We start from the raw sequence: 17,693 nt of genomic DNA, 5'->3' as shown, positions 1-17,693 counted from the left end.
TTATTTTTTTTGCTTTTTGCGACCTCTAAACATTGGCATGACTCCAGAGAAACCCATTGTCTAAACGGCGCCCATCCCACTGAAAGGGAAACTGACTCTTGTTGCACCATTTTGCCAGATAAAAGGTTCCAGTACCCTTCTTTGAATTTGGACCAGAAAACAAAGCATTGAATGCTCTTTTGAAGGCTCTTTGATACCACCCGACGAAGACCACAGGATTAAATTCCCTCTTGTTCTTGCTGGGAGCGTTGTGACTCATCCACGACTGTTGTCAGCCCATCACTGCTGCGCTGATGCCCGAGGGATTTCATGTGGTTTCACACACTTTTGTGATGAACATACATATGATTCACAGACACACCGGAGATTTCCTTTGAAATGGACCTGTTAAACAAGATAGATGGATAGATGGATGGATGGATAGATAGATGGAGAGATGGATGGATGGATGGATGGATGGGCTGGCGGGCGGGCGAGTGGATGGAATGATGGATGGATGGGGTCCAGAACTTCCAGAGGTCTCGTCTCTGTCAGCCTGAGCCTCAGACCTCCCCTGAAGGGCAGTATCGTATTCTGCCTGACTATGCGTGCCTGTGTAATCTATAGCTGCAGGGAGGGTGACCTTCACAGCAGGCAGCCTCACAGCAGTCTGCGATGCAGGCACTCACTGAAGAGGACAGGCTGGACAAAAAGGCTGCTGGAGGCAGGACACAGCAGTTCTTGAACTATTAGCTTTTCACATTATACCCTCTGCATCTAAAATCACTTTCTCATGAAAAAGCTGTGATGGATATTTGAGTGTTCATTTCCCATTCAGATTCAGTTTTCAAAAACATTGTCCTTCTGGCAAAGATGGCTTTTGCCTGTGCTTTGTCGATCGTAACATCTCCAATTTCTGGCGGTTTGCAGGCTGTAATAAGGAGAAACGAATAAAGCTCTGTATTGGTGAAAGTGCTGTTGGAAATAAATTTGTCACCGTCCACCCACCCACCCATTAAATCTACTCCTGACCAGAGCCAGAAAAAGTTATTGGCAGTTGTGTGAGGAGATGACGCAGCCAAATAAGTCACCCCTCTCATGAATGATGCATGTCCCCCACCAGCCCTGATGGAGAAAGAGAGCAAAGCTGGATGACAGCTGGGGTGCTGTGTGTGCATGGTGCAGAACAAGGTGAGACCTTTAATGGCACAGTCACTCTCTTCACCCTCTCTCTTTTTCTCTTCGTCTTCCTCACTCCCTCAAATATACACAATTCAGGAAATCTCAGGGGAGACGTTACTCTCCGTAAGCCTGTATTGCCAAATAGTGATTTTAAAATAGTCTGCAGTAATGCCGTGCATCTCTCTGCCCTCCATCCTCCTTTCTTTGACTCTCTTTCTCATTCTCTTGCTCAGTTTTATCATCTCACCAAGGCTGTTTTTTTTCCGACAGAAACAATCACTGTATTTTCCGTCTCACTGCCTTGTGCTGCCGCAGTCTTAGACTCTGATAGCAGAAGAACGAAAAAGAGAGATGAGGTTGTAGGGGGTGGACGTGGAACGTGCAACGCGCATGGCAGAAAGGGGGAGAGGAAACATAATGGTTTGTTGTCGACAGAGTTGTGTCGCATCCGTCTGTCCTTTTAGCAGCGAACCGTGCAGGTTAGCTGCATGTCAGTGGCACGAGGCCACCGACAACACAATGACACCGCAGTGATAAGTTCTCCTCGCATGCATGCACGGTGACTTGTACAAACATGCAACCTACATCGTCACTGCTGTGTGGAGACACTTAGACTATAGTTGCCATGCTGCCTCTGGTTATTTGGCCATAAATATCCAGGAAAAAGCACATGGCATATGATGCCAAAAATATAAATATCATCCAAGACATTTACAAAACCTTGCCATAGCTGCGTAGAGCTGTGGCCAAAGCAAGAATAAGGACTAGAATTGCAGCCTTTATTATACACATGGCATTTTATGACAGTAGTCTACCCATTTTAAGGATGCAAGAAACTAGGCACGGAGTGAGATGGTAATGAAGGCTGCAGTCAGCTTTTCATCCTGTGGCAATTTGTATTGTTGCAGATACAAACCGGTGCACCAGCTGATCCTCTTTGGACACATTCACAAACATGCACACACATATACACGTCAGCACCGGCCTTAGGGGCTGCATCAATATTCATTGGATCTGAAACTCTGACTTGTCCCATTTGCTTGGTCCGAGACCGACAGAGGAGGGTATTTCTCGGAGGATAATTGCTGGTGATAAACTACCTCTTCAGACACAGCTACATTGATTCAGACAGACCATTTGTGTAAGGCAAAGTAACAGTGATAGATTTCAACACTTTAGGAATGGACCCAGTGAGCATTTGAATAAAACATTGTGCATGCGCAACATAGACGGGGGAAAGACATTAACTCAGATTAGTAGCAAGTGGCTAATGCAGACAGTCAGTGTTAAGCTGTGTATCCCCACACCACTCATGCAAACACATCACTCTGACTAAGTGTGTGTCAACAAACTCCGCGATTACCATTCTGATCCCAGAGCAGCACACAGGAAACCACAGGGGATCTCTCAGACAATAGACTCAAATATAGTCTCCACACACGTGAGCAATTCCATTCCGCACAAACACACGCTACCACCGTTCTCCAGTTAATAGACCATTTATAAGATAATGTGTTTTTGAAAATCAGCATCATGTAAATGGGTGCCGAACTTGTGTTGTGCCTCGCTATAACATTCGTGTTACGCACACGCACACACTTGAACAATGCATCTCGGCAGCAGCTATTCAGGCAGTGATTTCATAGCACTTCAGCAGTAATGTCATGTAAATGTGTTGTGAGTGTAGAGATTTCATGGCGTGTTAGTGGAGCAAGGAGTGCCTGGAGGATAGAGCGGAGGGCTGTGGTGTGTATGTGTGTGTGTGGGTGTGGGTGTGGGTGAATATGAACGTGTGTGTTTGTATATTTGCAGGTATACACACACAGTGTCGAGATGCTCTGCCTCCACGTGTGTTAGTACTTTTTTTTTATTTTTCAATAGACCAGTTTTTTTTAAAGGTGCTTAATATGACGTGACAGTGTGCGCAGGGAATAATGTGCTGCTTCGTGGCTAATGTGAAAAGCACTGTGAAGAGTAATGAAGAGTAAGGTCATTGTTGTTAGTGATTTTATTTCAGATAGATGAGCTGAGTGGCCACATTAAAGTAATGTGGCTAATTCTTAGTGAAATTAAACAGGTTTGGATTAATTCTGCCATAATTCAACACATGTCATAACATGTTCACTTACAAACCTGCATAAAAACATATAACGCATGCCACATTATAAGGGGAACACAAAATAAAACACATAAAGTAAAAAAATAAGTCATTTTTTTATTACATATTCTATAATGAAAAGCCCACAAATGATTATTTTTACTGTTGGTGACAAACATCGAAAATGTTCATTACATGTATTGCCTCTGAAACAAATCTTTCACTTGACCAGTGTATTTCTCTTAAAGTGAATTAAACGTTCACTTTTGATTTAAGCACATCCAGTGCACTGAGCCACCGCAGGCATTTTTTTTTCCACTCTAAAGAGAAAACATACAAACAAATATGCAACCAAACCAGGGAAAGGGAGTTCATTTTTAGTTTGTCAGAGCTTTATACGTCTCAGAGGACCCAAAATGACTTGTTTCTCTCCATATCCATGCCAGAACTTGGCAAAAGAGAGCGAAAGAGAGGAAAAAAAACATCCCAAACCACAGAAAAAGCCAAAAGTATACTGTATCTGTCAGAGCGGGGTTTGTTCAAACACTTCAGCTGTTATTGTTCAAATAAACCAGATCCATAAACCAAATAAAGCTCAGTATCTAGCTTCTTGTACAGTTGATGGATTAAGCTGCTTTGTTTGACAGTAAAACCTAAAAGGTATTAACCGAGCATGTTGATTATGTTATTAATAAATCTATCCACAGACTTTGTGACATAATGTGTGGTTTGTTGTTTCTGACGTGGAAGCTGATGCCTCCTAAGTGGCTGTTTTTTCTCCCCAGCTACTTCCTTCAATTCATTCAAATGAATCCCAATATGATGTCAAAACCTTTCCACAAGCCGCCATATTCAGACATCCATCACATGTGCAACGATGGGACGAACAGCATCACTTTTGATATAATGAGCCAGGATTTCATGTGGCTTCTTGACACTATTGAGAGTTCACTTTGCAGTGCTGTGCAGATTGTGAATATGAGTACTTGGCATTTCTCATTGTCCCCCCGGTCTCCTCAGAATTTGGACACGTGCTTGTGCTGCACATCATCGTCGCTCACACACACACACATATGGACCCTCACTCACAATGGTACAACTGGGCTGTCGTCCAATATTAATACATGAGGCTGATGGTGCTGTGGTACTGTATACATGTCACACTGTCACTGTCACAACAGAGAGAGGGGGAGAGAAGGCGAGAAAAAGAGAGAGAAATCATTTTGGATGCAAGGTTTGTGGAGTTAGGATAAGCATCTTTTCTGCAGCTCTCCTCCACCACACAGTTTGTTCACTTACCATTCACTGATTCACTGCAAAGAGACAGGCACCCAGAGATAGAGGGAGAGAGAGAGAGAAGAGCAAGGGCGACGGAAGGAGAGGAGGAGGATGAGGTGGAGGGGAGGTGCTCAGTGATGCAGGGAATGAGTAGAGTGAAAGTGTTGGAGAGAATGAAGTGAGTACAAATCACAGAGAGAGAGAGAGAGAGAGCAAAAACATTCTGTATACAGAGGGAGTGAGAGAGAGCAGAGGACATAGGGTGAGCTGTGGTGCAGAGCTGACGGAAAGACGAAGAAGGGCAAAGACTGAGTGTCAAACACAGGAGTTAGACACAGTGGCATGTCCGGACAGAACATGACATGACCAGGAATCTCGTCCGTGTTTTGCTTGGACACGATTTACATCATAAAAATGTAAAATCTGCGATTTCCTTCTAGATCCACACGCACAAGACTTTGGTTATGAAACACTGCCACTGCTTCTACTTAGATAAGTCTGGACCGAGCGTAGCTTTTAAAATAAAAAAAAAAATAAAAAACATATTCTCAGCTCTCTGCATGGGGTCCAAACCGTACCAAATTGAGATATTCAAAGATGAAACTTGATCCGTCAGCGCTACCGATCAATTCTCTCCCTCTTTTCTGCATCCCCCTTTTAAAATTAGTCTCTCTCTCTCTGATAGCGTGTCTCCTCTCACTAGTTGGCTCTGGCTCCAGTATACAGAGCAATTACAGAGATGATTTCCACTGTCAGTCAGCAGCTCACAGATGAAGCGGGGCCTTTTTAACATGCTAATGGAATGCCAGATTCAATCAGGCCTTTGTATGGCAGAGGAGAGGGCTGTGCTGCTCATTAAAGAATAAATAAGGACAACAATGAGACCCAGGCTGCAGTGGCAAACAGCACCTAAGCCATGCCATTGGACTCATTCTTCTACTTTCAGACAACATCTTTATCCTATTTGTTTTTTACCCAACCTCTCGTCTGTGTGATGAAGGAAGGGGATGTGGAGGAAAACAGTGTGTGGGCTGAATCATCTGACATCCATTTAGAGCTTCATAATCGATTCATCCGTCAATTATCTTTACAATCAATCGGGTACTTTATTTGGTGGGTCAGAAAACACTGAAAGATGTAGATCGTTGTTTCCCAAACCTGGAAATGATGATGTTCGTGTTTTGTCCACCGACCAAATTTATTCTCTTATATGGATCAAAGAAACCAAAAACCATTTAAATTTGAGAGGCTGAAAAATCAGAACGCTTGTTTTAACAAGACTCAAACGGATTATCAAAATAGTTGATGATTCATTTAGAAATTGATTAATAACGGTTCATCGAATATTCGCTGCAGCCCTATATCCATCAATCCATTCTCTGCCGCTTTATCCTATATTTGAATGGAAACTGGTACTGTTCAATACGTTTTAACACCAAAATGTGCCGTTTCAGCTTGAAATAAACAAGATTTAACATGGGTAACCAATTTCCCCTTTTAGTAGATCTCAGCTAAGCATGTGTTTATGAGACATAGTATGATATAATATCATATTGAAATCCAATAATCGACTTTGCTGTGTGAAGTTGGAGGACTTGCTTCAATGGTGAGCACTGAGCAGAGGTCTTTTTAAATGTCAGTGTGAACTGAGAACATGTTGAGCCACGGCGTTTGTTTTCAGCACGGTTGTGATTCACCTCTGATGTAATTCAGCTGTGACGTTTAACAAGCACATTACACCACGGTTATCATTTGATATCCTCAATGCTCTCATTACCATGCTGCTTTGGATAGCCTTTCAAAAGCCCTCAGCTCCTTTCATCCTCTGTGCACTTTGTTTAAGGTCTCTCCATGGAGATTTGATTCATAGGTGCTCACACCCTCTTTAATCATCGTGCGTCAGTGCCGGAGAATGAAAGTGGGTGCGTAACTGTGTGTGTGGGTTATGTCCACATATATCTAAATGAGAGATTTATTACAACCGAGATCAACAGACCTTAATGAATCATACATCACCTGCTACCATGGAAGACATTTTGCTGAATGTGCCTCAGCTGAGCTTTAAAGTGTGGGACGTGATCGTTCTCAATTTAGCTTCAACGTATGAGACAACAGGGAGAAAGCATTGCTCTCGTCCAGGTTTGGTTCAGGCAGGTTTCCCTTCTTTAATATAGGAGCTACACCTGGGGATTCAGCGTCCATGGAGGACTTTTTCATAAAGTCTGAATCACACTACACCGGCACATAGTTTCACCCCAACATAAAAAACAAAACAAAAAAGACTTGCTTGTTTTAACCTTTAAAAATGCTTGCTCTGATTCTCTGAGTGTGCACACCTCCCCAGCCGCCTGCAAGCCTTTACAAAGGGAGATGATGGATGCTGATTTTTACAAAAGTGTGGTTTGTGGTCACATCAATGCCAAGTGACATTAAAAAAGGAGACACCCCCCCCCCAGCACTTAAAGAGATTGGGCTATGGTTAGACTGCCCAAGGATGAACACAGACGATCATGTTAGAGGACATGCCTTTTTTTTTTTTGTTAGACTCCTCCATATTCATAGACAATACACTGCAGGGCTGCATTGAATGCAGTGGTCATCAACCATAAAGTCTCCTCCCCCACTCTATTTGGCTGATAACATTTTGCCCTCTACCCTCCCTGGGGAGTGGAAGAAATGAAATGGACTGGCAAACACCCGGCAAGGTTGATGTTCTTCCCACAGCACAGTTTTTTTTTTTAATCCCCACATTCAGCCAGCCATGCATTCCCCTTTTCTCGTTAGCCTTAGGGCCGATGGTGGTATAATCTCAAAGTAAATCTGGTGCCTTTGTTGCCTTCCTCCGAAGTGTATTTGGGTTCATCCACCTGTTTGTCGCTGAGTGATAGAATTCCATACCTGAGGGCACAGGTTCCTGGGAGGTGTATGAGAATTAAGTTGCTTGCTATTGTTCTACCTGGGTGTGTGTGTGTGTGTACTGTTTCGAACAAGGGAAGAAGGGGAGGAAACGGGAGAGAAATGTCGGATTGGGTGGGGGCTGGGTGGGAGGGAAGAGAGAGCAGATCTGAACAGACAGAGGTGGCAGAGAGGGTGCATGTTGAAGAATGTCACCTTGTCCTCTTTTTTTATTTTTATGGTTTTCTCTTTCCATCCCCATTGTCCCTTTTTATGTATGATGATGCACAGACAGAATTTTTCTTCCCTTCTAACTTCTCTCTGCAGCACTGGATCACTGTCATTCAGCAGACACAACAAGGTAGCGCTCCGATTCCACAGCATTCCGACAGTCTATCCATCACTGACGAATGTATTGCCCTTAGCCAGTGACGCTCAGACACATCTCCATTGGACAACTCTCTGATCATCTTACAAACTAGCCTTTAGCCAAGGGAGGAGCCGTCATTAGAAAAATACACACAAAGACAGACATTTGAAAAGAATGAAACAGAGCTGACGGCAGGGAATTTACACTGTGTTAGTTGGAAGGATTATGGACTCTGCTGTGACTATTTTAGTCTATGTAGCTATTGAATAATAAAGCGAGGTAATCAGTTTAAAGTATGTTATGGTGTGATTCCTGAAGCTGATTAGCTTTACATATTAGTTGACCAAAACTATAGACCACCAGGAGGGCACTGGTCGCAAAAAAGAACTGTTTGAGGGTCTATGGGACAATGAGTCTACTTCTCACTTGATTTATAACGTCAGTAAACATTTTCCTGAGGAGTTAGTGGTTTCATTTGCTACTTTCAGCCCTTCTTCAAGAAACACATCGTGTGAATTTTGTAAATGATGTTCCAATTTAAAGAAAAATAGATGAAGAATGCAAGACAAACAAGTGGTCTAAGGGTGCCTGGTTGCAGGTGACATTTGTGAACTTACTTCAACATAGCACTGGTCAAGGTTTCAAAAACGGGAGTTCAGATTCTTATGGGTGACCAGTAAAACCAGTTCCCAGTCCAACCGAGGGCCTAGTTTGCATGTTCTCCCCGTGTGTATGTGTGTGGATTTTCTCCAGGTATTCCCACTGTCCAAAAACATGCAGAGTGAATAATGCAGGTTAATTGTACACTCTAAATTGATGGTAGGTGTGAATGTAAGCGTGAATGTTTGTCCCTGTCTGTTTGCCTGGTGATAGATTGTCGACCTGTCCAGGGTGAGACCCCGTCTTTCACCCTATGTCAGCTGGGATTGACTCCAGCTTCCTGCGACCCTCATGTGGAGGATAAAGTGGTAGACAATTAACGAATCTATGTGTAGCAATTTAACTGCATTTTCCTTTTCTGTTTGTTTGTTTGTTTGTTTGGACCCCCATTCTTTAAGGTCCAGTGTGTAGGAATTAGTGACATCTAATGGTGAGACTGCAGATTGTAACATGCATTTTGCAAAGCTTGTCAGGGAACCAATTGTTGCTTTTGCATACCAAAAAGGACATTGTTCTTCTATGTTGGAGGAGTAAGCTGGCTGGATCATCTGTCTGGGCTGCTGTCCAAACATGGCACTGCAAGCTGGCAGCCTCTGTAAAGCCAGGCACTTGCCGAAAAAACTTTATTATATACCTTTGAAAACAGAGTATTAATTTTTTTAAGTAAACCATCACAAATGTTACACACTGGACCTTTAACCTGGCCTTTTAGAAACCCCTTAATACCAGTTTTATTTTCATGTAGTTAGTTTTGAATGAACAAGGTAGTTAGTATATGCCTTTCAAAACATACAGGTCCAGGTCTATATTGGGAATAAAGTCACACAGAATAGGGTAATCTTTGCAACCATGTGGATTAGGATTAGTGTTAGGGGTCAAAATAAGGCTCTGAATGAAAGCCCTTGCCCTGACAAGGAGAACCACACGGGTTTGCTCATATTTGTACATTTGTTTTACGTTGTCGCTGTGTGTGAACACTGATGCCGAGCTGCAGGCCTCGTCTCAGTCGGCCTGCATCGAGCTGTGCTGCTTTGTTCTCTCTGTGTACCCATCATTCCTGGCTGTCTTCCTCCATTAGTCCTGACAGCTATTTGTCTGTCATTACTGACCTCAAAACAGCATAAACACTCTTCGTCACCACACACACACACACACACACACACACACACTCACAGGCTGCACACATAGCATGCCTTGCACTGCAAAATGATTATGTGACTGCGCTATAGTTTAAACTTAATTACATAGTATGCTTTTATTCCAAAAAGTGTTTAAGAGCAATATATCACACTGGAATGTAATGAGACTGGAGCCAATTCAGATTATTTTCACTGAATCTATTAAACATGTCCTGAATAAGCTAGTGCAAGTTGCAACGTGAAAGCAAACATATGGCTACTCTGCCAAAGTATCATCATTATCAGTGCCATAATCAATTTAAGGTGGAACCACATAGGATATCTAAAAAATAAAAGAGCTGTATCATTTTACTAACCCACCTTTACTGCCCTCGGATGAATAGATAATACGGAGTAAAAAGAAAAATGATTGAGACAAAGGATTTGGCTTTGCAGAGCTGATTACTGTGCTACAGGTACATGTACAGTTTGAATTCGGAAGGTCTTTGTACAGCTTTGCCCACTAGATCTGTGTCTGCCAGAGTGGGTCTTTGTTTGTTGCACCAACACACAATCCCTCACTCCACTCAAAACAAAAGAGTCTGAAAAGGTTCACTAGTTGCTGATTTATCACACTGATTTAAAAGGCGGGGTGTACATCTGCTTCAGTGGCTCGAGCACATGGTGCAATGGAACTAGTGTGTCTGCCATGTGATTGTGGAGCCGATGGTTGACAGGCAAGACAGGCAGGGGTATCAGTAACACACTGTCTTCGCCCTCATTCCATTGCATTATATTCACATCATGACTCCTCCCGAGCTGCCATCTTTCCTCACCCTGACTTTCTTGGAATCCCCAGTCAGTAGCTCCTCTGTGTCTACCAATAAGACAGACTGGCAATTAAATCCTCCTAGCCTTGGTTCAGCTACTTAGGAGAGATCAAGGTAGGATTTTTGGGGGGCTTTTTGGGGCCTGCCCATATCATATTATCTCACTAGGGTGTCATTACCACCCCCTTCCACTCTGTCATTAAGCACAATGCTCCCCTTTGGAATAAATTGGAGGTTTACCCTGCCCTATTTAAAGTATATCTGTGCATATGAGCGTGTGTGTGTGTTTTAATAGCCAGCATGTCTGCATGTTTTGTGTAATGGGTTATGATATTTTGGAATAAAACCTGCTCTTGAATTGGATCTGTCTGAAACAAGGGCAGCAGATTGACTCTGTGGTGTGTGCGTGTGTGTGTGTATTAGGGAGGGGACCTGAAAATGTGAACTATGTGTGAGAGACTTTGAAGCTGTTTTAACTTGGTTTGACCTTCATTATTTCTTTCAGTTGTTGCCATGAAGCGTGATACCACACGTGCTACAGGCTGTACTTTATCTGTACTTCACAGTACAATAAAATTAGTAAAATTGCAGTTCTCAAAATTGGTAGGTTGGGTAAACTCTAAAAAAAACACTACAATTAGAGGGGAAGGTTTAACACCCTCCCAGTGATGCAGTGTAATGTGCACTGACACAAAGGAAAGCTAGAATTCTAGAACACATCGCACTTCTCTACTGGCTCTGCTCTGCATGTGTGTGCGTGTGTGTGTGTGTGTGTGTGTACATCAGTCTCACTGCAGTGCTTATATTAGGATTAAGGACTGAGACATGTTCTGACTAATGCTTAGCTCGGTGTTGGAGTCTTGAGCAGTTCCAGATGAATCAGTCTGTACTAATAATACAAAATTGTGGTAATAAAGTTTGTTTTTTGCACATGCCAGTGCACACAATGTCAGGAAGACACGCATTAATACACTTACTAACATAATGCATTCCTGCCCTCTTGTTATTACTAGTACTACATGTGATTAAATGAGTGCCCAACCCTTAACTCCACCCCGACCTGACCCAAATTACAGTATGACCTCAAAAACAAGTCTTAACCATCAAAAGGCAAAAATGTCCTCACTCCATTGAGTCTACGTCTACTCCACTCAACATCACCCCCACCCTGCACACACATACCTTACATGCAGTACGAATGCACACAGTGAAGTTTCAGCTTTACCTGCATAATACTCTCATTAGAGCGAAGCGTAACAGCAGCGGTTCCAGGAAGCAAACCAAACAAATATTTATCACCGTCCATCTTGCTTGTGTGCATATATTAACCTTCACAGGAAACTAGAAATTAGCATACTATGATTAGACTGGATCCAGAAGATAAACTTTGATAGGATGAAAACAGTTAGATTTAATTCCACGTAGTCCTTGAAGTTACTGCTTTGATATTTACAGAAGGGCTCAGCAGCGCACCCTAGTGGTCTGATACAGTCAAACCTGGTTTGGGACATTTTTGTCAGGTAGTGCTTCGCAGCTCTATTTGAGCCTTGCGGATTTATCTGATGAAGTGCATCGCTACCTGTGAGTCAGATGTTGTGACGTCCTAAAAGTGGAAGTAGAGGCAGCTCTCTGGAGGAATGATGCTGCTGCTGCTGCTGCCACAGCTGCTGCCACAGCTGTCTGTGAGAGGAACATGCAGGCTGACAAGCAGCTCAGGATACAGCTGCACAAGCAAACACTTAATGATCCTGAGGTCACAGTTAGGGGAAATCTATGTAAAAAAAAAAAAAAAAAAAGACATACGATGGACACAGGTATAAAGTGAGTGAGACATGTGAGTCAGAGGAATGTTGTCTGTACTGGGCCTGACTGAATAATCCTATATGTATAGAAGTACAGTACGTGAATTGCTTTAGATTTAAATTTTGATTTAGGAAAAAAGTCAGTTCAGTATCTTGGATCCCACTCTCTCCCTCTGTGTGTGTGTGTGAGTGCTCATTTTTGTCTCTTCAGGACCTTTTCTGGTATTGATATAGACAGCATATAAAAAGGTTGTGGTCTTTGGGTTTTTAAAAATTTAAAAGGACCGAAGTAGCACTTTGCCAACTGGGGCACACTCTGATGAGTGCATAGAGAATTCCATTTTGAAGTATTTTGGAAAATTAGCCCAATTCTTACTTCATTTCTAAAATATATTGTGTTTTACTTTTGCTAGTTTCAGCTCTTTTTCAAGTGAACATGATGTCAATCTTGTGAATCCTGTTCTTATTTAGAGTCAAACAGATGATAAAGCAAGGCACATATGAGTGGACATCAGTGAAACCAGTTTCAAAACCTACATGGAGCCTAGGGCATTTGCCTGTGTTCTTTGTACGCTGCAGCAAGGCTTTTGTCCAGGCCGGTGATCCTGTTGATTGCGCTGGTAGTCAGGTAAACGGGAGGCACAATGTCATGCTGAGCCGCAGACTGGACAGGAATATTGAATGGAACAGAACCAAATTTTCATTCTCTCCCCCTCTCTTGTACCCCGTGTCCGCTCTCTATCACGCGGCCTTCCACCTCTGAAATGAATTGGCTATTCCTGTAGTCCCAGGCACAGCTGTAAACAGCACAGAATACAATCTGGGCTGATCATGGAGGAGGCAAGAATCACATTTAGAAGGAGGGAGAGAGAGATGGCGAGAGAAATGGAGAGGGACAGACAGACGGAGCACACACACGGCAACTCATATGAAACTGTAACCATGCGGACATGTGTCGCCGAAAGCTTGACAGCTTTTCCTCACCACAAATATTGTACTAATCAAAATAAGCCAGTCGTTTTGGTCAGGACATTTGTCAGCTTCAGTGGTTATTAAATAGTCAGGTTTTGGCTTTGTCAGCCTTCCGGCGCCGACGCGAGTGGCAGCCTTTCTAGCTATGTTTCTATCGTGTAACATATTCTGGAGCTGCTGAACTGTGAATTTCTCTGTGAGATGAATAAAGTATCTATCTATCTATCTTTGTCAGTGGGAACAGAGTCATCATCCTCTGAACTGATTGGATCTGAGTTAATGGTGTTCTATGTTGTGTGTCAACAACATAGACTGTACAGGCCAAGGTCCGGTTTCCTCAGGCCCGTAGAGCCTTTCTTGTCATTTTATCAATGAATCCCAGTCCGGTGCTGTATTTACAACTGTTTTGAGTCGGTGTGCCTGTTGGAAAAATTCCACCATCAAGTTCTTTTGACAGCGAGGACTAAAGCGTGCATGTGTTTTTGATGTCACCCCTGCCTCTGTGAGCCGTGTGGGGGACAGGTGTCGAGTTGGCAGTCTGACTCTCACCACCTCCCTGTACCTTCCTCTGCTGCCAACCACCCTGGCACATCTGTGTCTGTCCATGTGTGCCATGTGCCAACCACCCCTGCTGTCATTGTTCTCTCCTGAATGCACCCAACGCCCATGGGAGAGGAGGCTGAACACAGAGTGTCAACTACCTACGCAGCCCGTTAGATAATCTCAAGACATGAACAGATTCTCTCGGCCCAGATTTGACAAACAGCCTTTTGTTTTGCAGCATATGTGATGCCGGTGGGGAAATCATAAGCTTCTTCCTCTGTCGGCTTCTTTTGCTGAGTTTGGAATCTACTGCAGTGAATATGGTAAATGTTAAATGGGCTGTATTTTCTCCAAGCTGCTTCACGCGACAGTTTCGCCATTGACAGCCATTCACTCACACGTTCATATACAGCACATCTACTATCAGGCATCTTTCACACCCATTCACACGGTGCTGACACAACAGGAGTAAAATAGGGTTCAAATCAGCATCATCAGTAGACTAGTTGAACCGGGAAAGACGACTCACTCTACCACTGAGCTACCGGCGCCCGTCAAACACAATCCTGCATTTACATAATGACCTGACATGAATGTGAAAATAATCTCATGAATGATTTTTAAACATTTTAAACAAAATGATTTGATTGATTGTTATTGAGTTTTTCTATCATAAAAACATTGTCTCATGTAATTATTGGAAAGATGCATCATGAAGCAGGCATAATACACGTAAAACATACAAAATAAATATAAAAACAGTGTACTTATTGTATTTGTACACAGTACACATACACATTTTTAGAGTGTATGTAAATCTGAAGTGGAGGCGGTGATGTGGCCAGTAGCAGGTTTATCAGGGCCACGCAGGCTGGCAAATTATTCTAAATAGGAGAATCAGTCACTCCCTCCTTTGATCTCTGTGCCGCCTGCTCTCTAATTGTAACCCTCTTTTCTTTCCTCTTTACATTCTCTCCATACTGCAGCAGTTTTCATTTTCTCTTCCCTCTCGCTGCCTCCAACTGCAGTTGTCCCATTTTTCCCTTTCCGACTGCTACATGTCTTTCTGCAAACTGCAATGCAACGACAACACACGTGACAAGTGTGGGAGCTTTTGCACGCATATTTAAACATAGGCTGCAACGGCAAGTCTTTAGGCTGTTTAAAAGCTCTGATTATGGGTTGTGCAAGCCTAGTAGGATTCTTGGCATGACAGACAGTTGTACAGCATCCAAATCCCTGTCCTTAGTCCTCAGCTCTCAGACTGGCCTGTCTGTCACTCTGTTGGCAGATCAGGATCCAAAAGCCAGCAAGGAGGACAGATGGAGGAAACGCGGCATATTTTACAGCTAATGACAGTGTTTTGTTCTCACTCTGTCCTCACAGGATCAACGTTTTTGTCATTACCGATTGCCATTATGACCATAATTGTTTTAACAGTTAATCAGGTAGTTCATAAAACAGTACAAAATGCCCACGGTGATTTCCCGAATCCAAATGTCTTAAGTGCTTGTTTAATTCGCCGAACAAAGAAGCAGCAGCTATTATAAGACCGGGGTTACAAGCTGTGTGTTGAGTTGTGCGCACAGTAGTGCACATTGTGTGTAATGTGGTTTTATTGTGTCAAAGCTTTATTTTATTAGCTCTGGCTTCTAATGTAAGATTGTGTCAGTGAGCGGAGCAGAGCCTGACGGGACCACATACAAATATGTACTTACACACTGCACAAATACACATATGTGGAAACAGTGTGCAGGTTGCACAGGCACACTGCTACGCCATACAGCAATTTGTTTGATTTACACTGTGAGAAGGTCCCAGAAGAGAGGTTTAAATTAATGGGGTAATTATGCACTGGGAGAAGAAAGCAGCCACACAGTGAGTTAGGCACACACACACACACACACACACAGAAACAGTCTTTTTTTCAAGGACGACTGCTCCTCTCTCTCCTGTCTGATCCTCAGCTCTGTTCACTGTCATCTTCAGTTGTTCTTGCCGCTGCAGTAGAGACTTAGGTTAAGAGTCTTCTATGCAACTCCAGTTAACCTCAGCAGGTGCGTCACTTACCGCTTCAAATCAAACCCACGCACACACACACACACACACACACACACACAAACAAGCTTAGACAAGAGCTACATACACACGGCGATGCATAGACATGCGGTGTAGTGGAGTCATGAAAAATGCTTCCAGGAGGCAGTGTATTAGTCATGTTGTTAGTGGTGCAGCCCCAAAGGAGCAGCTGCGTGCATCAGTCATGGAGATACTGTATGACCTCCCATTCTTTCTCATAACAACAAACATGGTTTAGGTGGAGTTCAGCTGAAGACTGGCTGAGGTTTGACTGGAGAGCCACTTGTTTGTACCTCTGAGAATTGTGTGGCTCTGCATACTTCACAGATTTGTGTGTGACTTGGAGCGACATGCCAAAAAAAACACAATGTCCTTCAAAGGTTGTCATGATAGAATTTCAGATTCAATAGGCATAGTGGTTAGCACTGTTGCCTCGCGGCATAAAGACCGAGGTTCCCGACCCGGTCAGAACATGGCCTGTCCTGCATGGGGTTTGCATGTTCCTCCTATGTTTGTGTGTGGGTTTTCTCCGGGTTCTCCAGTTTCCTCCCATATTCCAAAAACATGCAGAGGTTAATCGAACACAGATTGACCGTGTGTTGGCTCTGTCCATGGTGTACTCTGCCCTTTGCCCTGTGCAAGGTTATAATATCAAGATTTTTCATTAGTTTTATTTAATTTGAATTATTTAATTTAGTTTATTTAGTCATTTATATTTGACTTTTAATTAGTTTTTAGAGTGTGTTCGCTATTTTTTTTTATTTTTTGTAAATGCTTGGTTTTAGTTTTTATATTAAAAATGTTTTTTGTTAATTTTATTTTTTTTGTAATGTGGAGTATTCGCCAGGTGCAAGATTCGAAAGGGTGATCATATAAGCCCAGCAAAAGATGCCATTTTAAAAGTTTATAGCACAGATGAGCAACCATCCCTGAATCAAATATAATATAGTATATGAGAATAAAGATATATTTTGTGTGCAATTTGGTAAAAAAAATTAGGCCTAAAAACATACTACAAACACATTTGAACATAACAACATAAATAACAATAATAATAATACTAATAAATAACCCTCATGAGACACATCATGTTGTAATAAATAAACCTTTCAAAATTGCCGGCAGAGAAAAAGTAAATACATTACATGTGAACCCAAAAGGATTATATATGAAATTAATTCATATTAGTTTCATATATAAGTTTTCTTCAATACAAAGAAGAAAACTAAGCATATGTTTGCTACAATTTTAGTTTTATAAAAATACAATTCAGTTTTTATTTCAGTAAACAAAAAAGTTTTTTCAATTTTAAAATTCATTATGTTGTTAGTTTTCTTCAACTACAATAACCTTGGCCCTGTGTCGTGGTAGACTATGGATGGATGTTCAGTGGCAGGAACTTACATGTGAGGTAACGATGCATACTTCTCTACAGATGTGCAGCAGGAGTCAGCTGGGCCTCAGCTGAGACAGCACTTCCACTCAGACTGCATCTATACTTCCACTACATTTCTCCACACTGCAGCCATATCATTTTACAGATCACATTCTGTCAGCATAAAGCTTGGAGGACTGCAGGCGTGTCAAATAATGACCAAATGAATATGTGAGAGTGGGGATGTGGGTGGGAACAAAGAGCGAGCGACGGTGAGAAGAAACAGAGCGCGAAAGTATAGCTCACAGCAGTCCCCAAAAAGGAGAGCGGCAGAGCCCTAAATCTCGGGGGAATTTGAAAGCAGCGGAAATCCAGTTGTGGATATTAAGAGGCTTAATCTTAGACCTTACTGAGACTGGGTTTTGCTGTGTGGGTCCCATCACTATCATCCCTGACAGAGGTTAAAGAGGAGACAAGGAGGGATAAGGAGGAGAGGAAGCGACGGCAGATGA

General features: G+C 42.6%; 1 protein-coding gene across 2 annotated transcripts in view; it reads left to right on the top strand.

Annotated features, from left to right (window-relative positions):
* znf385a (zinc finger protein 385A) overlaps window positions 1-17,693 on the top strand; it is a 55,272-nt gene that overhangs the window by 12,962 nt on the left and 24,617 nt on the right. The gene's annotated exons all lie outside the window — the stretch shown is intronic.

The sequence above is a fragment of the Solea solea genome, chromosome 11 (genome assembly GCF_958295425.1).
Source record: "Solea solea chromosome 11, fSolSol10.1, whole genome shotgun sequence".
Taxonomy (NCBI): Eukaryota; Metazoa; Chordata; class Actinopteri; order Pleuronectiformes; family Soleidae; genus Solea; species Solea solea.
The sequence above is the reverse complement of the archived record's forward strand: the minus strand, read 5'-3'. Positions and strand labels throughout refer to the sequence as shown.